The following is a 22,770-nucleotide window of genomic DNA, read 5'->3' as shown; positions in this document are numbered from 1 at the left end:
GCTCCTTCTCTTCTATGTTTGACAGTGTGATCAGTATATGTCTCGGAGTGGGTTTTTTTTGGATTTATTCTATTTGGAGTTCGCTGAGCATTTATGATTTGTGTATTTATGTTGTTTAGAAGATTTGGGAAGTTTTCCCCAACAATTTCTTTGAATACTCTTCCTAGACCTTTACCCTTTTCTTCCCCTTCTGGGACACCAATGAGTCTTATATTCGGACGTTTCATATTATCTATCATATCCCTGAGGTCCATTTCGAGTTTTTCAATTTTTTTCCCCATTCTTTCTTTTATGCTTTCATTTTCCATTCTGTCATCTTCCAGGTCACTGATTCGTTGTTCAACTTCCTCTAGTCTTGTACTATGAGTGTCCAGAATCTTTTTAATTTGGTCAACAGTTTCTTTAATTTCCATAAGATCATCCATTTTTTTATTTAGTCTTGCAATGTCTTCTTTATGCTCTTCTAGGGTCTTCTTGATTTCCTTCATATCCCATACTATGGTCTCATTGTTCATCTTTAGTTCTTTGAGTAGCTGCTCTAGGTGCTGTGTCTCTTCTGGTCTTTTGATTTGGGTGCTTGGGCTTGGGTTATCCATATCGTCTGGTTTTTTCATATGCTTTATAATTTTCTGTTGTTTTTGGCCTCGTGGCATTTGCTGAACTTGATAGGGTTCTTTTAGGGTTTGTAGACCAGTTGAAGTCCTTATCTCTAATTTATCAGATCTACAGCTTCGTGGAGTACACTTTCTCTAACTAACCAGCAGGTGGCGTCCACGAGCCACCTGTTCTCCACAAGCCAGATCTCCCCTGCTTAGCCTTTTTGGTGAGTGGGGGAGTGAGTCTTGTGGGGCCCAATTGGTGTACCAAGCTTGCGTGTGTAGTTGGTGTTGCCTGCCCTGTATGTGGGGCGTGTTTCTGGGCAGTCGGGGAGGGGGGGTGGCCCTAACAATCAAATCTCCCTGATGATCCTAGAGTTTTAAAGCTGCTGCAATAGTCTAATCCTTCAGTTCAGTCCTGCCACAGTTTGTCTCTGCCACTGACCCACAAGTCTTTGGTATTGGCGTATGGCTCCTGAGACTTGCAAGTGGGCCCCTCTTCCAGGCCGTGCACCCCGGGTCCTCTGTTGAGGGATGACTGTGCTATGTCACAGGTGAGTGCCGTCCCCCCAGGGCAGTTCTGGGCTGCTGGGCTGTGTTGGGAGGCTCCCAGTCTGCTCAAATGATGGCTGAATGGGGCTCTGTTAATTCACACTGCTCCCCCTTCCCAGCTCTGGGACATTCAGCTGAGGTTGCAGGGAAGGCTAATGTCCACGCCCAGTTTTGTGGTGTGTGCCTGTTATTTGAAGCACTTCCGTCACACTGGGTTGTCTGGGGCAGCTCTGGGCTATGGGGCTGGCGATGGGCAGGAGTGTTTCCTGTCCACCAGGATGGTGGCTGTGAGCGGACACCCCCCTTTTCTTGGGAAGTTGTGTTGTTTAGTGAATTTTCTCAGCCACTGGATTATTGCCTTTTGTCTCAGAGCTCTCTTAGTTCTGCTCTTGACTTGACGTGCCCAAATTGCAATTCTTTGAAGCTTTCTGTATTGAGCTTCTTAGAGTAATTGTTTTAGAAAATGCAAAAAGGATTTAAAAAAAAAAAAAAACAAAAAAAAAACGGCCCTCCTCAGAGATCTAATGGGTTATTGAAATGCTAATAGACAAAGCAACCAGGGCCATTAAGGAAAGGTGCACAGGGCAGAGAGATCAGCTTTGCTTCGGGATTTGCATATGCGCCTCAAGGCCTGATCTCCGCCCTTCCCCTTTCTGTGTTCACCAGAACTCCAAAAATCCTCTGCTTTTATTTTGGAGTTTTTCGTGTTGTTTTTTTTCTATGCCTGTCTCCTCTCTGCTGGGCTGGCTGCTCTCAGAGCCTCTGGTGTCTGGTGTCAGTCTATCTATGGTTGGAGTTTGAATCAGTAGAATGAGTTTCCGATAAGAGCAGCCACTGCAATTCTCCCTTCTCCTTCCCGGAGCTGACAGCCCCTCCTCCCCCGGGACTGAGCCTGGCAGGGAGGGGCGCGGGTCCCCTGGCTGCAAAAACTTACAGATTTCGCTGATCTCAGCAGTTCCACGTTTTCATGAGTGTTGTATGAAGTATGCCCAAAGACAGATTGCTCTGTGGTGTCCAGTCCACGCAGTTCCTGGCTTTTTACCTACTTTCCTGGAGGAGTAACTAAAACATACAGCTCACCAGTCTGCCATCTTGCCCCGCCTCCATTGTTCCTTCTTACAGTCCCATAGTATTCCATCGTGTGTATATGCCACATTTCATTTATCCACTCATCTTTTGAAGGACATTTGGGTTGTTTCTATCTCTTGGCAATTGTGAATAATGCTGCCATGAACACTGGCATGCAGATATCTGTTTGTGTCACTGCTTTCTGATCTTCCGGGCATATACCAAGAAGAGCAATCGCTGGATCGAAGGGTAACTCTATATCTAGTTTTCTAAAGACAAACCACTTTAAGCCCAAGCAAGATGAGGGGGAAAAAAGATCCTGGACAAGTATAAAAATATTCTATCAGGAAAAAAAATACAACAAATGAACTTAGCAAGACAAGGAGAAAGAAGTAGGAAGAAAGGAAAGAAGGGGAGGGAGGGAAGGAGAGAAGGAGGAAAGAAGGAAGGCAGACTCATTTTTAAGTATCTTAAAAAACAGAAATGATTAGAGTTACAGAACTAAATAAGAGCATGAGTACAATGAAAGAAGAACTCAAAGACAAGAAGATAAAACAATATAGAATGTATTAAAAAATTAACTAGGCCAAAACGATTCCCTCACGAAATTAAGTCTAAATTAAAAAGAACAATAGGCTGAATAAACACAGCTGAAAACTGAATGAGAGTGGTATAGATGAAAGGCTCAAGTAAATCATAGTAAAGGCTCAGGAAGGAGACAAAGAGAAGATAATATAGAGACAAAATGGAAAAAATAAATCTATGTATATACAGATATGATATCAGAAATCAGAAAATTTTCCTAAAATGAAGAGTTTGATGCATACATCAAAAAGGGACACCATATACCAAGAAAAATTGATTCAGACTGAGAAAAAGAATGACTCAAGGATATTATGTTAAGCTCAAATACTGAGTAACTAAAAAATATAGCCCCTAATCCACTTTTGTTTTTTTTTACACTCTCCATATCAACCAAAGATACATTTCTCCTTCCCCACTTCCCTCATTTCCTAGTAACCTCTAATCTAGTCATCTCGTATAAGTGACATCATACAATATTGGTCCTTATGTGTCTTGCTTTTTTCACTGAGCATCATGTTTTCAAGGTTCTTCTATGCTGCCTGTCTCAGAACTTCACTCCTTCTTATGGCTGAATAATATTTCATTGTGTATATATATACCACATTTCCGTTATCCATTCAGTTGTAGAAGGACACATCCCCCCCCCACCACCACCACCCCACCTTTTCGCTATTGTAAATAATGCTGCTACGAACACTGATGTACAAGTGTCTGTTTTCACTTTCTCAGGGTATATACCTAGCACTAAACCACTCTTGATTAAAAAAAATTTGAGGATAAAATTCAGGCAGCCATGAGATGACTAGAGAACCTGTGCTGAGTAAAACTTAATGCCAAAGACAGTGTGCATAAAGTTTCAGAACAGAAAGGATGACCAAAATTTTATGCCCAGCCAAACTATACTTCAGAAATAAGGGAACACATAAAAATTATCAAGCATGCAAAAATGCAATGAATACACCTGTAAGCCCTTCTTGAAAAAAAACTACTTAATGATAAACTCTCAGCAGCCAAAAGATTAATCAAAATAAAGGACTCAGATATGGAGATGTTGGGCTAAAGTCAAGCGGCACCCTGGTTGGCTGTCTATCTTACCCCTCAGAACACCCTGCTCCGTTCACTATCACCACAGATCCCTGCAGGGTAAAACGCCCTGACTGACACTCTACTCTTGCTGCCCATTATAGTAATCACTTCCACCCTGCAGCTGACAGTTAGTGCCTCCACCTGGTATCTGCTATTTTGGACTCCACTATCCTATTGAAATTAGGCCACCCAGTAGCATGACAGAAGAAGCCACCACAGAGCTGCCAGTGGTGTCGCTGTCCCCACCACCAGTGCTTTCCTCAGCTCTTCAGTGAAGGGAGTGTCCTCTAGCCCCTTCCACGTGGTGAGTCTAAGGTAACAAAACCATTCTAATACTCTCCTTTCCCTGAAATGTTTAACTTTTTCCTGAATACTATGCCAAGGCAGTTCTGGCATCTCCACCTCAGATCAATGTGGCTGGAACACTTGATCACTACCTTCTATAATAACAAACTGCTCTAACCGTGCTCCTTTTTTAAAAAGGGAGATGAAGGGCAGTTCAAACACTGTGGACTCTTATCAACAATTATATATATATCAGACTAATAGTCCAAGGGGCATGTTGCTTTAAAATGTTAGCCATTAAAAAACAGATTTTCCTATTGGGCTTGCCAGGTAATACGTTTCTATCATCCCAAATCCTATGCAAGGGCTCCCTATGAAAAACTTCCTTCTTGGTAGTGGAATTTTATGATACTTTTTATATAGTTGATAAGATTCATGGCATTAAGAGCCACACTAAAATACTAGTGCATCATGCCCCGGTATTTTCTACTTAATGGGATACAGAATAACACCAAGCTAGGGCTCTGTGCAGTTTTGCACCTGCAGTTGCAAAATAGCATGTATGGATTATCAAATTAAGTTACCAGATTCTCTAGTAAGCTTCAGTGGGCAGAATCTATTGTAAAGTTAGCACTGTTTCTCTAGACTGGTTTTGTCTACATTTACTAAAAGATGTTGAATCTTGAAAAAAAAAATGCAGCTATATGATGTAAAAGGTGCTACTGGACATTCCATTAAACATGAAATAAACTCTCTTAAAAATAAACTTAAGGGCACATACAATCTGCTCAGAATTTTTGGAGTTAGAATAAAAATACATTTTAGCACAGAAAATATTGCAATATGGTCTGTCTTACTGAACAACGGCTTGATTGAAACAGGCACCAAAAAAAAAAAATAGCAAAAAGCAAGCAGTGTCAAGAGGAGAGATAGAATGTGTCATCTGTGGGTGGCCGTAGGGCTCCAGGATTAGAGATTTGTTACTACAAAAACAGGCATCCATGAAATCTGTCAATCAACAATTCATTTAGTCATTCAAGTTCTCTTTATTTAAAAGTTTAATATTACAGTGCTAACTGCTTTTAGAGATGGGACAAGGGCCTGCCAGCATATAATGCTTCTTCATTTCTTTTCCTCTCTGGTCAAACAGCACTAGCCAGGGACAAAAGCCTGCTGCAGCTCCCCCAGGCCCATGAAACACTGAGATCTGAAGGCTGGAAGCACAACAGGGACGGAGTGGGAACGCTAATCAACGATGCATGTGCTGAAGCAGGCACTATCCCCTGCACGTTTCTTTCCCATTAACATTTCAAAATACTCACCTTGTCCTCTAGGTGATGAGTGACAGTAATTACCAGGAGCTTTTAAAACTTTTTGAAAAATTAGCTACAATTTTTGTATTTTTATCTGCCAGATCACAATTAAAACTCAGGAAGAATTTAGATAGTTAAATGCTTCAAAAGAGCTTTTTTCATGGTTTCATGATGGTCAACTCAAGCTACAGAAATTGAGAAATTTCATGAAACTAAAACTTCGTCCTCTTAAATGGAGTTCAAAATTCTTGGGGAAGAAACATACCCTAACCCTATGTTTTAACTTCAGTTTATTTTACCTGTAGGTGTTTCTCTAAAATACATTCCATTCTTGATGAAAATTTGCATTTGTCTTAATCTAGTTCATCACTGCTGTTGAATGCATATGAAATATAAAAATCATCAAAGTCTGTCAACTACTATGGAATTTAGAAGGACAAACAGATCGATCAGGTTAAAAACTACTTCAGTATGTGGACCCTGACTTTACTTTCTTTTTCACTTTCCTCATCTCAAGAACCACAATGTTTAACAATTATTTACCAATCATTTTGAATGAAACTATGTGGCATTCAGGAGCAATCAAAAAAATAGAATTAGAAATAGAAGAAAACTACTCCATCTTCTTCATTACCAAATTGACCTGGCCTCTGCCTGGCCTCTGACTTTCCTACTGCTGGAATGGATGAACTGACTTGGCGGCCATCTAAGGCGAATTCTTCCATCTGTGAATTGGATTGCATCGCTTCTTGTCGAATGAAGCATACTGCTCTCACAATTATTCCACTGGTCTCGGCATCATCAATATTTTCTTCTCCATTTGCATCGTTTCCATCAACAAACAAACATTTTCACTCTATCTCATCTTTTTAACTTTCCCTTGACCCCACCTATCTCCCTAGCTACATCCCATTTCTTTGCTCCTCTTTCTTTCAAAATTCAGTTATGTTCCCATTCTCTTCTCTCTTCCACCCACATCATTCAGGTTTTTCTCCTGTGCGCCACTGAAACTGGTCTTGTTGGGGTCGCTAATGACCTTCTTGCCAAATCTCTGTTCCCAACTAACTTCCCGTCTTGGCAGAACCTGAAACAATCGCTTACTCACCCCCTCCTTCCTGGAACACTTAATTCACCGGGCTTCTGGGAAACCACACTTCCTAGTTTTTCATTCACTTCAACCGTCTGCTCCTTCTCAGTCTCCCTTGCTGCTTCCGCCACCTCTTCCCTATTGCTAAATGTTGGCCTCCCCTGGGGTCAGTCCGAGGACTTCCACTCTTTTCGCTGTCTACTCACATCTCAGGGCTTATTGTCAACATTCACCTGCAGCTCAGGTTGAAAATTTATCAATCATGTTTGATTTCTCTCTGTCCCTCACACTTCATTTCACATCCAATGCTAAGTTTTTCCTGAAAATATATCCCAACTCTAATCACTTGCCATCACCCTCACCACTACCAGCCCAGGCCAAGCCACGTAGTCTCACCGGACTACTGCAGTGGTCTCCTGACCAGCCTCCCTGCCCCCTCTCCTGCTTCCACCACCATCAGTGCTCCACATAGCAGCTAGAGAACTTTTTAAAACACAAACCAGAACTTGCTCAAGTGCTCCAATGGCTTCTCATCAAACTCAGAATAAAAACTAAACTCCCTGCCAGGGTCTCCAGGTCTGCCTTCTGCTTAACCTTTGCTCCTGCCCCTCTCCCTGGCTCAGACCATTAGAGCCACATTCAAACCCATTCCCACACCACCATGGCACCTGCTCCTTCCTCTGCCCGGGGCGCTTCTTCCTTACCTCAGGGTTTTATACAGCTTTCTTATTTGCTTAATTCAGGTCTTAATTTGAATATCACTTCTTTATAGTCCTTCACTGACAACTTCATCTAAAATAACACCTTATCTGAAATAACAACCATATATATAATAGCCCCTTCACCCAAAAATACCTTTTCCTGCTTGACTTTCCTTCACAGGAGTTATCATTGCCTTACCTTACACTATACCGTGTGTGTATGTGTGTACATGCATGTGTAGCATTGTTGCTGCTTGTCTCCTCTACCCGAAGGGCAGGGACTTGGCCTATTTTGCTCACTGCCATATCCTAAGCACCTGGAACACTGATTAGCACAAAGGAGTGGCTCCATAAGCATGGGCTAAATAATGGATGACCGAGTAGAGGTTACTTCTACTTTAGATTTTTAATGTATCTAGAGATTGGGAATAATGAGCTAGCCATATCACTACACAGAAAACATTTTTAAAATGCCATATCCTTAAAACTAAACATATACATTTCATACTACAGTTACTGAAAAGAACTGTCTCCATCTTGGCCGTCCAAACTCTCACTCTAGATAAGGGTGCCACTTGTCTTCAACAAACTGAGAAAAAAATCAAGGCAGAACAAAAACAAAAAAGAGGAGGCCCTGCCTCAGTGGCCAGTGGCCTTTCACTAAGTGTCAATGCCCAATGAAACCCAGGTTCCAGACACTCGCCCAGGTCCAGGAACCTAGGCTCTGTAGCTTCACAGCCTGGGTCTCTGATTACGGCAGCCTAATGGTTAGGAGTCTGGCACTTGACCTATTATCTGAGAGGTGTATTTGTGGCTGGCAGCACAGCTGCAGTCCCTGGATTAGATGGTTACGGGAAGAAATAATTGAAAAGGCTGGGAGCATCACTGGATCAGGCAGTGCGTATTTCCTGATCACCACTGAGTAGTGAAGAGGGTGATGTGTAGTTGGGGTCCAAAAATTACTTGGACTGAAAAAGGAAACCCAAGCAAAAAATTTAAAAAATTTTTCTAATGGTTTGAGTTTTAATTTAAATACAATAACTGCACAAAGTATACAATTTGAGAAGTTCCAACATGTATACACAGGGGAAACCATTACCACAATCAAAACAGTAAACATATCCATCACGCCCCAAAATTTCTTCTCCTCATAAACCGTGCTTACTGCTGCTTCCTGCACCCCCATTCCCAAGCAACCACTGATATGCTTTTTGTCATTAGAGAATAGTTTGTATTTTGAAGTTTTATATAAATATCTAGGTGTGGAATGCCTGCATCATGTATGAGATGTCTGTTAAAATTTTTAAGAAACTGTTTTCAAAATTGGTTGTACTGTTTTATACATCCACCATCTATGTTCCACATCCTCACCAATACCTGTTGTGTTCAGTATTTTACATTTTTAGACTTTCTAACAGGTGTGCAGTGGTGTCTCATTTGGGCTTTTCAAGAAACGTTTTATGTTGAAATAATTTCAAACTTACAGGACAGGTGCAAAAACAATACAACCCCACACAGAGAACTCTAACGTACACCCACCCAACTCCCAGATACCCAGATCCACCAATTTTAACATTTTGTCACCTTTGCCATTTCTTTCCCTTCCTCCCAATCTGCCTCCCTCCTTCCCTCCTCCCTTCCTTCTTTCCTATCTTTTGAATATTTAAGCAGATGGCACACAGTACTTCTATATACATTTCCTATGAACAAGGATATTGTAGTCACCTTAAGCACAGTTAACAAATTCAAGAAATTTAATGTTGATATAAAGCTTACATTCTATATTCCAGTATTTTCTTATGGCCTCTTGAGCCGTTTCTCCTCCGTTCTTAGATCCCACAGGGTATCAAGCATTGCATTTAATTGTCACTATCTTTTTGGTTTCTCTTTTTTTTTTTTTTAATTGAGGAAACATATATTGAACATAAACCTTCCCATCCCAACCCTTCCCAAGCATACCATTCAGCGGGTTCAATCACATTGACAATGTTGCCGTACCCTCATCACCATCCTTACTACAACTTTCCCTTCTCACCCAAAAGAGAAACTCTACAGTTATTTTGCATTAACTCCCCACTGCCCCTGCCCCTACCCCTACCAGCCTGTACTCCGCTTTCTGTCCCTACAGGTTTGCATATTGTCTGATGCTTTCTTTGTGGTTACCATGGTACTTAAATTTAACATGCTAAATCTATAACAATCTCATTTGCTTTGATACCAACTTAACATAATTATATAAATTTTATTCCTATATCCCTCTGATCCCCCGCTTTTATGTAGTTCTCACAAATTACCTATTTATACTTTATGAGTCCAACAGCACTGATTTTTTCATTACATTTCATACATTTGCCTTTTAGGTTCTGCAGCAAGTAAAACAGGGAGTTACATATCAAAACTACAACAGTACTGGTATTTATATTTATCCATGTTATTATCTTTACCAGAGATGTTAATTTTTTTCACAGGGCCTCAGTCAAGTGTCTAGTGTCCTTTCTTTTCAACCTGAAGGGCTCCCTTTAGCATTTCTTGTAGGGCCACTCTACTGGTGACGAAGTCCCTCAGCTTTTGTTTATCTGGGAATGTCATAATCCTTCTCACATTTTTGAAAGACAGTTTTGTGAGATACAGAATCGTTGGTAGGCAATTTTTTACTTTCAGCATTTTAAATATGTCTTCCTCCTGCCTTCTTGCCTCCGCGATTTCTGATGAGAAATGGGCACTTAATCTTATTGAGGTTCCCTTTTATGTGACACTTTGATTCTCCCTTGTGGCTTCCAAAATTCTCTCTTGAGCTTTGGGCATCTGACAGTTTGATTATAAAATGGCACAGTGTGGGTCCATTTGGGTTTATCCTGTTTGGGGTTCACTGAGCATCTTGGACGTGTATATTCACATCTTCTGCAAATTTGGGAAATTTTGAGCCATTATTTCTATGAATATCCTCTCTATTCCTTTCTCTCTTCTCCTTCTGGGACTCCCACAATACATATATTAGGACACTTTATGGTGTCCCACAGGTTCCTCAAACTCTGTTACCTTTTCTTCATTCTTTCCTCTCTGCTCCTGATTTCAATTGCCTCATCTTCAAGTTCACTGATTCTTTCTTCTGCCAACTCCAATCTGCTGTTGAGCCCCTCCAACTCTCTATTGATATTCTCTTCGTGTTCATCTGTTGTCTTCCTGATTTCCTTTAGTTATTTGCCCATGTTTTCCTTTAGCTCTGGGAGCATATTTAGAGCCAGTTTTACAAAATCTTTGTCTGGAAGGTCCCAGGTCCGCTCTTCCTCATTGATGGTTTCTAATGCTTTAACCCTCTCCTTGCCTGGCCCATCACTTCCTAGGAGCACAGGCCGGCTCTGGGCCAAGCTAGTGAGGAGATGGGGGAAAGGCCAGCCAGGGCACCATGAGATCGTACAGCTTTTAAATAGTTTTTATCTTGATTCGGCACTCATCCTGTTACTGCAATCCTTTAACTGTTTTCTGGAGTTTGAGAAAGATGTTTCTGCCAGTTCTCGCTAGCTGTTCAAAGCTTGTGTGGGGGGAATGGAACCTTGAAGCATCTTACTCGACCATTTTGATTGGGATGGGGTCAAAAAAGACTTTTAAAAATAGTGTTATAAAGTGAGCAAGAAGAACAAGACAAAGAAAACAATAGCAGCAATGAGATGTATAATAAAATACACAGGTGTTTAGAAATCAGCAAATCATACAAAAAAATCCATCCGGAAGAGACTTTAGGGAGACTCAAATTCATAGCACTAACTTCATCTGGGACATCAATACTGAAGAGAAATTTTTCACCCAGATCTTCTACTCATATCACTCTGCCATCATCAAAATAATTTCAAACAATTCCAGTTTCATCAGCTCTCCTGTCCATGTAATTGCTCCAACCTCCACAAATGATCTTGCTTTCCATCTCCCTAAGAAAGGCATCCTGGATTGAGACAGTCAAACCTTACCAACTCTGCTACCTATGGTGATTTGATCTAGTTTAGTTTGCTGGATGTGACCTTTCAGACATCAGTTTGAGTAAAACAAGCTTGCTTACTATCCTTAATGTTTCACTTTGTAAAATGATTTCAAGAAATTCTTTCCTAAATTTTAAATATAGGTATATAAAGAGATTTTCACACACACGTTTCCCCTTGATTTTCCTAACTATATTGCAAAAGAGAATAAGACATTCTATCTTCTGAAAGCATAATCATATCTAGTTTTACTTTGAATAAACTGAATAAACACAGAAAGAAAGAAAGAAAGAAAGAAAGAAAGAAAGAAAGAAAGAAAGAAAGGAAGGAAGGAAGGAAGGAAGGAAGGAAGGAAGGAAGGAAGCCTCCAACCTTGTCTTCCTACTACAAATCTACAAACTCTGGGCATCTGTATTTCCCTTCTCTTCTCACCAGTCCCAACAGAGGCTTACCACCCTCTCCGAGGCCACATCTCCACCTGTGCCGTGGGTTCCTCCCGCACACCTCTACCTGCCCAGGACACCTGTGCTAATATATCTTCCCCCATCTCTTGCTTTCTACTGGATCCTTTTCCAGTATAGCCAAAATAGTCTAATTTAAAAGAAGCCCAAGTTTCTAGGCTTTTTTATCTAAAAATCTAGACAAAAACTTAAACATCTGTAAAGGAAAGTACTGTGAGTTGCATGCTATCTGCTTTTTAAATATCCCAACCGATCTTACCTAAAATAACCTAAGCTTGTTTATCTCTTGTATAATTTCTGGGTTATCTTTGCTATTGTTTCTCCACCAAAATATTTTAAATTTCAAATAATGGTATCTTATAAGTGACCGACCCTTCAGTTTTTATTATAATCACAGACTACAAAAATTTATTCTTTCTGGAGAATTTGGCCACTAGTTTATGTAAACTATATTTCACTTTAAAGGCTTTGTAGTGAAAATAAAAGATATAAAATATAAAATATAAAATTAAAGAATGATATGAAGGGATACACATACACACATACACAAACTCCATATTTCAGGAAACCCTAGCATGCCTGGTTTGTTGTTTGTTTCCAACTTGAATGAAACTTGTGAAAGGACAATTAGGATTGTCTTTTTGTTCCAATGGGTTATACAGAAAAGAAACAGGAAATCTTGATGAAAGCCTGGACTTTACAGGATATTTGCGTGAGTATTTATCCCATGTGTTTGATGTTTTCCTTTCCACATCTGCACATTTTATGCTTGCATTCTGACTCAGATATTTTTAAATACCACTTTGCTTTTTTCAGCTTAATACAATTCCCCGCACACACGATGCTTTATATATGGGAGGGGCTGCACTTTAGAACTGAATAAGGAAACTGAGGCCCAGAAGGCACAAGTCATTCATACCCTCTGGATATCAATTCTCTCATTATAAAACGTGAGGATTGTACTGGAGAAGTACTTCTAAAACTTTTCCACCAAAGTACCCCTAGAAGCCTGAAAACAAATAGCACTCCCCTGGGGGGATCCAGGGGCATAGCCTGAAGCAGCTTCTGAGAGCTGGAAGTTTCTCTGAAATGTCCTATTTTATTGTAAAAATTCATGAGAACTTTGCATTTTACAAAACAGTTAAGTCTATGTTGTTTTAATGTAAATATTAACTCAACAGTAAAATTACTTTGCTTTCCCACAAAATCATCAAGTAAATCCAACACAGCAGGAAATATGAACCTAGCTTCACATGCACCTTGGCACTTGCTAACTCCCCCAGGGACCACCACCCCCAGTTTGAGAAGCAAGGGCCTGGGTGACCAGCATCTAAATCCCCTGCCAGTGTTAACTGCTATAATCATAACTTCAAAAATTTTACAACTTAGAGAAAAGTAAGGCAAAGTAATAGAAAAACTGTCACACTTGCACTTGAATAGCGACTGGGAAGGTAGGCAGAAGCCCTGAAACAAGGAAATTCAGCCAGACAGGGATGTAAGTAAATGAGCCGGTGGTGGCCCTGGAGAAGGCTGTGTCTGTCAAGAGACACATGGGGGGCTGAGGCTCGAGGCAGGCAAACGAACATAAAGCCACAGAAGCTGGGGTTTGGAAGGGACCTTCGCGGTAGAAACATTCACCAAACTCGCGTCCCTCCACAACACCCCACAGACACTTCAACCCCCTCATGCTCAGAAAATTATTTTCTCCTAAGACAAACCTTTCCGCAAGTGAATAGTTCCCTAATGAAGACCTACCTTGAAATGACTCAAAATATTCCTCACTGGGCCACCCACACCCAGTCCAGTTGCTGCCCTCTGGAACTCCACGGGAGGCAGTTTAGAGCGGAGGTTAAGAGCACGACTCAGTACAGTTTCTGGTTCTACTGCCTATCAACTGGGTGGGACCTTGAGCCGGTTACTTAGCTGCATGTGCTTCAGTCTCTACAACTAGAAAATGGGAATGACAAATATTGGATAAGTGTAAAGTGTGTAGAGCAGTGCCTGGCCTGAAGCAGGCCCTAATAACTGCTGGCCATGTGGATTATTATCACAAGACCAAGAGGAATTCTTCCTGCATGACAGGCTTTCGAATTGAAAAATAAATAGATACGCAATTCCCTTTAGTCTTCTCCTGGCAAAACAACCTTATTCCCTTAAATATTCCCTGGGTGACACTGTTCCAGATCTTTCTGTATTCTGGAAACTCTCCTTTAAACATGCTCGAGTTGGTCGGTGTCTTATTTAAAATGGTCATATGGACCAACTTATTCCTTATGTGACCTGATACGTAAACAACATGCTGGCACTGTGCCTATCACCCCTCTTGTCCCAGTGTCCCAGGCGTTGGACTCCTTCTCAGTGTTTCTTTCTGTCTTCCTTGCCCTCCTGCCCTCCTTCATGTCTCCTCATGCTTTTGAAGCTGATTTTCTAAACCAAAGCATGGAATTTAATATTTCACCCTAATAAATTTAACTTAATTTTGGCTTGTCATTTCAACCTGTTTAAAGTTTCAGACACTGATTCCTTTATCCTACATAATAACTATTCCTCTGAACTCTAAGCAAGTAGGAAAATTAATTTCTGTATCATCATCCAGTGACTGACAGACACTTAGAAATCTCATTTCAGGTTGACATGAATCATTCAGAGATTGTCCTTTGAACTATCACTTAACCACATAAATGTATCCAAGCCATATTCTTCCATAGTGTCTTCATGAAAGACCTTGTCAGAGACCTCAATAAAGTCTATACCTCTACTCCTCTTTCCTCATCTACCAGTCTAGCTAACCCATTTAAAAAAATGAGCTTAGTGTAATTGGCCTAATTTTTACTGAACCCATGCTAGCTTGTAGGGGCCACTGCTATATACTTATTTTTTCTCATTATAAATTTTCACAGTAAAAATCTTAACAATCTGGAGTAGTCAGGGGCAATATTGTTCCAGTTAATAAAATTTTCTGTTGAAAATCGGTTAACTAAAAAAAAGTTTTGTATATCATCACATCACAAATATTCTTCAAAAATGTATTAGCTCATATTCTTGCTTGCTTTCTTCCTTGCTTGGTGAGTTACTGCTTGGGGCCTTCATACTCAATATTGATTACAATGAACAGGTCTGTGGATACAGAAAGGATGAAAATGGGCAAAATCTGCACTGACCTGAGAAATCCTTTGGGTGTCTTTAAAATTCCTGTTAAAAGCTATATTTGTGGGCTGCCCAAGATGAACCGATTTTTTGGGAAAGCGAAACCCAAGGCCCCATCACTCAGTCTGACTGACTGCATTGGCACGGTGGATAGCAGGGCAGAATCCACTGATAAAAAGATTACCCAACTGGATGCTGAGCTAATGAAGTGTAAGGATCAGATCAAGATGAAAGAGGGTCCTGCAAAGAATATGGTCAAACAGAAAGCGGGTTTTAAAGCAAAAGCGAATGTATGAACAGCAGTGGGACAATCTTGCTCAACAGTCATTTAACACGGAACAAGCCAATTACACCATCCAGTCACTGAAGGACACTACGACCATGGTTGATGCTATGAAAGTGGGAGTAAAAGAAATGAAGAAAGCACACAAGCAATTGAAAATTGATCAGATTGACGATTTACAAGACCAGCTATAGGATACGATGGAAGACGCAAATGAAATCCAAGAATCTCTGAGTCATAGTTATGGCACCCCAGACTTAGATGAAGATGATCTAGAAGCAGAATTGGATGCACTGGGTGATGAGCTTCTGGCTGATGAAGAGAGTTCATATTTGGATGAAGCAGCATATGCACCTGCAATTCCAGAAGGTGTTCCCACTGATGCAAAGAATAAGGATGGAGTGCTGGTGGATGAATTTGGATTGCTACAGATCCCTGCTTTGTAGACTTGAATCGTTCAAGCACATCTAGTAAAATAAACACATATTCTGAAACCTGGGAAATACTTATCTTTCCAAATTTACCATAACTGGTTTAGGTTTCTTTCCTTTTTTTGAAGGAAGGGTGAATTACATGATTTTTTTTTTCTTCCGTTAAAGAGACTCATTGCTTGGGGTGCTTCTTTGTACTAAATTTGTATTATTATTTTTCTCTTATGAAAGACTAACTTGTTATTATCAATTACTATGTAATATTTTGTTTTCTTTCATTAATAATAATTTAAAATAAAACCAAGGAAATAGGAATCCTCAAAAAAAAAAGCTACATTTGTATAATCTTCCTCTGTTTCATGAAAATAAAATACAAAAAATGATATGATAATGTATGATTTCTATTAATAGTATCAACTCTCTAAAGGATTATTCAATTTCCCTTACTGGGTTAAGTATACACACAACAAAAAGTTAGTAGTTTTTAAATCTATCATTCTGAAAAAAGTTTAACACACTTCCAAGTGAATTTTTATTGAATGCATTTTTGCATTAAAAAAGTGATACTGTCACCAATGTGGGAAATAGGGGGTATAGAAAAAAATCAACCATGATTCCATTACCTGAAAAATAACATCCTTGTTTGAATATTTCTGCCTGATCCTTTTCATATACATGTATGGTAACACCCTAATTTGGATAGTTTGCATTGCTTTTCAGTGGGTCTTCCTCATTCTCTATGGTAATAATAGTAAAGGTCTGTATAATATTCCATAGTATTCATTCCCCTATGAGTTATAGAGCTCTGGGAAGAGCATCTTCAGGCATTCAGTGTATTTCAGGGATAAGGATAATTGGACCAAAGGGTGTAAACATTTTTATGAGTCTTGGTAGATACTGCCAAAATCCTTTCCAAAAGGCTTCAGTAATTCATAATGCCTCCAGCAATATATGAAACTATTTCACTAAATTTTGGCAAATTTTAGATGGTACATAATTGTTAATTCTAACTGGCATTTTTATTAACATCAAAGCTGAAGATGTTTGTATATGGTTGTTACTTGATTCTTTTCTTATCTTTTTCTTTCCTTTGCCAGGTCATTTATTGGAATCTGAATGATTTTTTATGATTTGTGCTAATTATTAGTTTAATAACAAGAGTCATTCTTTGCCTATCATATTTGCCATAACTACTAGTTCTTCTTTGGTTATTTTTTAACTTAAAATTATTTTTATTTAGTCAAATGTCTCTAAATTTTCCTCAGTGATATTTCTGTATTGTTTCCAACTTTAAAAAGTCAGAGTTGTGCCAAGACAATCACAAAATAAATGCAAATCAGGCACTGAAATCACTTGGCTACACTTGGTTATAAATTTGCCATCAAATGATTGTCATCAAAATGAAAATATAACTTTAAAAATACTCATAGAGTACTCTTCAACTCCCTATACTCACCCTATAATACAATAACTTCTGATTAGTATTTTGTAACATAAAGAGTTTTAAACTTATTTGTTTTCCTCTCTCTCCCATTCCTTCACCAGTTTAATCTGAGGAGCTGACTTTATTTTGTTTTTTAGTCCTCCTAATATTACTTTTAATCCAAAAAATAACTCGGTTATGTCTTTCAACTGTAGAGGAACGATATGTAATATTCCTTGTCCTTCCTTAACATTTTCATTTATACTTGATTACTACCTCCGTTTCCCTTTATCTCCTACCCCACTCTCCAATCCGAGGCTCTACTTGGACATAATTTTCTATACCTAGTTTCTAAAGCTAGTTTCTCAAGCAACCTCCTTCCATTACTGTAAACATCTTCCATGTCTCTTTAAAGAAAGTTTATTTCAGTGGAAAATAAATAAACTTCAGTTGGCATGTCTCAAAATGACTTTCAGGTGCCATTCACATACTAATCAGAACCTGGCTAAATCACTCTTATATTACAGTGTTTTTCTTTAAAGGATCTCAAGAAATAGCTCTATTCCACTGGCTTTTGCAGTTAGAAGTATGACATTCCATACTTTGGCACCTTTAAAAGTAACCTGCTATTTGCTCTTTGAAAACTTAATTTCCATACAAATAACTCAAGATTTATTTGGTTTTATTAATATAACTTTGGATGCAATAACTTTCTAATTTCTATATTAATTTCACTTTTAGGTTCTGTCTCATTTGTTCTTTTACTCTTACTCACTAATTCCTATTATTTGTAATTTTCAACTAAATGCTCTATCTTCTATACTTGTTTTCTTCTCTTTTAGGCTTTTCATTTCTTGATTAGTTTTTATTATTTGTAATTTTCAACTAAATGCTCTATCTTCTATATCTGTTTTCTTTTCTTTTAGGCTTTTCATTTCTTGATTAGTTTTATACTGTATAAGTTGTTTGAATTTATTTTCTATTTCACTAATTCATTGTATTATTGCTATTAAATACAATGTAAATGTTATAAAATACTTATGTTTTATTGTTTCTTAGCATTCATAACTTCAATCTTTAACTTATCCAAGTAATGCATGAATACATGCTTATTTTGACATTTCAAATAGAAAATTTTATTAAAAGCATAAAATGAAAGTTTCAATTCATCATACCCCTAATGCATAATTCCATGCCTTTCAATAGATGTGTAATCTTCCAGAATTTTTTGCTGAATTTATATATCTAATCATACAATAGACAAACGTTTTTATTTTATATAAATGGGATTATGATATGCAAATTGTTTGGAGCAAGCTTTATTCCCCTTAACAGTATATCTTAGAAATTTATGTATGTTGACAATATAGATTTATAGAAAACTTTTTAGTAAGTATGAGTATTCTACAGTATGGATTAAGCATAATTTATTTAATCACTCACTTTATTCTCAACTTTTTTCATAAGCCAAATAATCCTGTGCAAACATTTTAGCGCATGTATAAATATTTCTATAAGATAGGTTCCAAGAAATTGAGCTTTTGGATTAAAGAATATGTGAATTACATTTTTAAATCAATAGAATACATATACAAGATTTTAAAAAATCTTGTATTTTATTTTTTAAAAAGATTTTAAAAAATAAAACTGTAAAGATGATTTTATAATGAAAAGTCCTTGCCTCCCTACTCTCGTACCACTGGTAACTATTTTTAACCATTTATGTTTTCAGTTTTCTGGTGGTTACTTCCATACTATGCTCTACTTATTCTACATAATATGCTGTATAGCTCTTTCTTAATTTACAATCTAGACATTGTTTATAGACTATGATAAATATGAATTAAGCTCATTTACACTTATTCACCTTTTCTTTTCCACACCTATAAATAATATATCACCGCTTTCAGTTCCTCCACTAGCCAACCCTGTAGATTTAAAGAATATACTGAAATCTCTAGGTCTTATTTCATCACATGGCCATCATCTCAAAACACCTCAGTGGTCCCAACCTTCCCTTCTTCTCCCCTTCCCCTAATTCACCTCTACCTTTACTATTACACTAGGAAGTTGAAAACATTTATGCTCTAGTCTGCAACCATAAATTGGTTCTGAAAGTTGAATGCCAATAAATGGCACCTAATTGTCATGATCATCTACATATCATGCTCTGAAGAGCCTTATTTTGCTAAGACTATATTTCCTTCCCCCAGGGTGCTAATATCTGTGCTACTCAGTGGAAAGTGTTCCTAGCATCAAGATCCAATGCTTTCTCCTTTTTTTACATTAGCTAAGCTTTACAATCATAGTATGTGGGGTAGAATGTTTTATGCTCACCCTTATTTGATGCTTTTCTGTGATGCTCCTTTGAGGTCACATGACTTGCTTTGCCCAAGTGTGCCACTTCTGAGAAAGCCTTAACAGCCAGCATGTGTTTCAACATGATCTCTTTTCCACTTGCCACAGACTGTTCTAGATGGAGACTGCTCCATCACTCTGAGACTTGGACTCAAGATAACATAACAGACCAGAGCTGCAGCTGACCTTTAAAGGATATGTGGCATGAGTGAGAAATAAACCTTCATTGTTCTAAGCCTTTGAGATTTGGGTTCATGTCTGCCAGAGCAAAACCAATCTATCTATATCTTATGTATTCCGTTTTCCACAAGACTTCACTCTCAGAGGTGTCTGTTCTCCTGATTTAATATGAACTGACTGCTGCGTGGGCGTCTAAACAGCTATCATCCGGCAACTGGCTTCCACTGCTTTCTAATGGCCTTATTTTTCTCAGTTGACTCCTTGTTTCACTAGAAAACATCCTTAAGTAACTTCCTAAGAAAGGGCACATGGGAAGTAAACTTTGTTCATCCATGTCTGGAAATGTCTTTATACTGCCCATATGGTTGATAATTTGGGTAAAAATCATTTGCAATCAGAATTTTGAAGACCTTGCTCTTTCAGCATCCAGTTTTGCTGATTAAAAATCTGAAATTGGTTTGTATCGTGTTCCTTTGTGGTCTCATTTTCTCTCTCTGCAAGTTTTAGTAGGGATTTCAAACTCATGGCTACAGAGAACAGGTCAGTAACATGATTATATGAAGCAGTGCCTGTAATTCATATGGAGAGTGAAGAGGTTTACAGTGAATTGAGGAGTACAAGCACCACATAAAGGAAGTAATTAACTATCTCTCAGTGCTAGTTGATTGCTACCTATCAAGAGGCTACAGTTGCCAGATATACCAATGTTTCAAGAGAAGCCTGAAATGTGCATTTTTATATAAAATCATGTAAATTTTAAATGCTGACAACTCATTCAAAAATTGATTTCAGAAACCCTGTGCTAGAGGACTTCATCTGTAATCAGCCAGTTCGCCACCTTTTCATTTAGGATTTTCCCATTATTCTCAGTGCTCTAAAATTTTAGAGTGGTATAGTGTTCTAGTTTGCTAATGCTGCCGGGATGCAAAACACCAGAAATGGATTGGCTTTTATAAAAGGGGGTTTATTTGGTTACACAGTTACAGTCTTAAGGCCATAAAGTGTCCAAGGTAACACATCAGCAATCGGGGACCTTCACTGGAGCATGGCCAATGGTGTCCGGAAAACCTCTGTTAGCTGGGAAGGCACGTGGCTGGTGTCTGCTTCAAAGTTCTGGTTTCAAAATGGCTTTCTCTCAAAACATTCCTCTCTAGGCTGCAGTTCCTCAAAAATGTCACTCTTAGTTGCACTTGGGATATTTGTCCTCTCTCAGCTTCCCCGGAGCAAGAGTCTGCTTTCAATGGCCATCTTCAAACTGTCTCTCATCTGCAGCTCCTGTCGTTCTTCAAAGTGTCCCTCTTGGCTGTAGCAGCTTGCTCCTTCTGTCTGATCTTATATGGTGCTCCAGTAATTCAATTCAGACCCACCTTGAATGGGCGGGCCAACACCTCCACAGAAATTATCCAATCAGAGTCATCACCCACAGTTGGGTGGGGTGCATCTCCATGGAAACACTCAAAGAATTACAATCTAATTAACACTGATAGGTGTGCCCACACAAGATTACATCGAAGATAATGGTGTTTGGGGGACATATACATTCAAACTGGCACATATAGTTATTTAGTATCTTCTCCTTCACCTCCGGGAAACTTTTTTGTGTTATTTCCTGAATAATTTCTCTTCCTCTTATTTCTATTTTCTCTTAGACTTTGTACTAGATAGGGATTTATTCTCCCTGGTTGATTCACTAGCATCTTACCTGCTCTGTCTCTGGGTCATTTTGTACTGTTTTGTGGGAGAGCTCCTCCACTTTGTTTTTGATGAGGCTAAAAAGCAGTGTAGCAGAGCACTTATGAGCAGAGAACTGAGGTCCAGAAGCTTTGGATGGAAATATGGCTCTGCCACTGATGTGTGTGACTTGGGCAGGGCATTTATAGTCTCTGTGCCTCAGTTTCCTCAAATGTGAAATGGATAAAATAATAGTAACTACCTCTATTGCTTTTCTGTTTTCTAGTCTCATTTATTTTTGCTCTTGTAGTGATTATTTTCTTCTTTCTGCTTGATCTGGGTTTAGTTTGCTTATCTTTTTCCAGTTTCTTAAGATAGATGCTTAACTCGTTACTGCAAAAGAGAAGCTGAACTTGCATATAATTGTGACTAAGAGTCTCCCCCTGAGTACCTCTTTGTTGCTCAGATGTGGCCCTCTCTCTCTCTCTAACTGAGCCACCTCGGCAGGTGAACTCACTGCCCTCCCCCCTATGTGGGACCCGACTCCCAAGGGTGTAAATCTCCCTGGCAACACAGGATATGACTTCCGGGGATGAATCTGGACCCGGCATCGTGGGATTGAGAATATCTTCTTGACCAAAAGGGGTATGCAAAATGAGACAAAATACTTTCAGTGGCTGAGAGATTTCAAGTGGAGTCGAGAGGTCACTCCGGTGGACATTCTTATGCACTATATAGATACCACCTCTTAGGTTTTAATGTATTGGAATAGCTAGAAGTAAATAGCTGAAACTACCAAACTCCAACCCAGCAGCCTGGACTCCTGAAGACAATTATATAATAATGTAGATTACAAGGGGTGACAGTGTGATTGTGAAGACCTTGTGGATCACACCCCCTTTATCTAGTGTATGGATGAGTGGAGGAATGGGGATAAAAACTAAAGGACAAATGGGGTGGGATGGGGGGATGATTTGGGTGTTTTTTTTTCACTTTTATTTTTTATTCTTGTTCTGGTTCTTTCTGATGTAAGGAAAATGTTCAGAAATACATTGTGGTGATGAATGCATACCTATATGATAGTACTGTGAACAGTTGATTATATACCATGGATGAGTGTATGGTATGTGAATATATTTCAATAAAACTGAATTTAAATTAAAAAAAAAAAGACGCTTAAACCATTGATTTGAAATCTTCCTTCTTTTCTAATATAAGAATAAGAATACAGTGTTATAAACTTCTCTAAAAGCACTTTTACTGCAGGCTTTTTCTATCCCATAAATTTTGATGTGTTTTGTTTTCATTTTTATTCAATTCAAGATATTTTCTTATTTCCTTTGTGATATGCAACTTTTATACTTACTACATAATCAAGTAATTTTAAAGTAGCACCAAGAAACAATTCTAAAAACTGGATGTATCTTTACATGTATGGTTGTTTTATGACGATTAAAAACCTAATCAAAAGGGAAAGAATGCCAAACTGAGGAATCAGAAATTTGAACTGTCCCTAAGGCTCTAAACTATTGAGCTTATGACCTTGGGCAAGTGACTTCACCACCTAGG

At 38.7% G+C, this 22,770-nt stretch overlaps 1 protein-coding gene and 1 pseudogene across 2 annotated transcripts in view; one reads left to right on the top strand and one right to left on the bottom strand.

Annotated features, from left to right (window-relative positions):
• The window catches only part of CEP112 (centrosomal protein 112), a 560,812-nt gene that overhangs the window by 288,331 nt on the left and 249,711 nt on the right, over positions 1–22,770 (bottom strand). The window lies entirely within an intron of this gene.
• On the top strand, positions 14,933–15,584 carry LOC119513795 (annotated as a pseudogene).

The sequence above is a fragment of the Choloepus didactylus genome, chromosome 18 (genome assembly GCF_015220235.1).
Source record: "Choloepus didactylus isolate mChoDid1 chromosome 18, mChoDid1.pri, whole genome shotgun sequence".
NCBI classification, from domain to species: Eukaryota; Metazoa; Chordata; class Mammalia; order Pilosa; family Megalonychidae; genus Choloepus; species Choloepus didactylus.
This window is presented reverse-complemented; position numbering and strand designations above follow the sequence as displayed.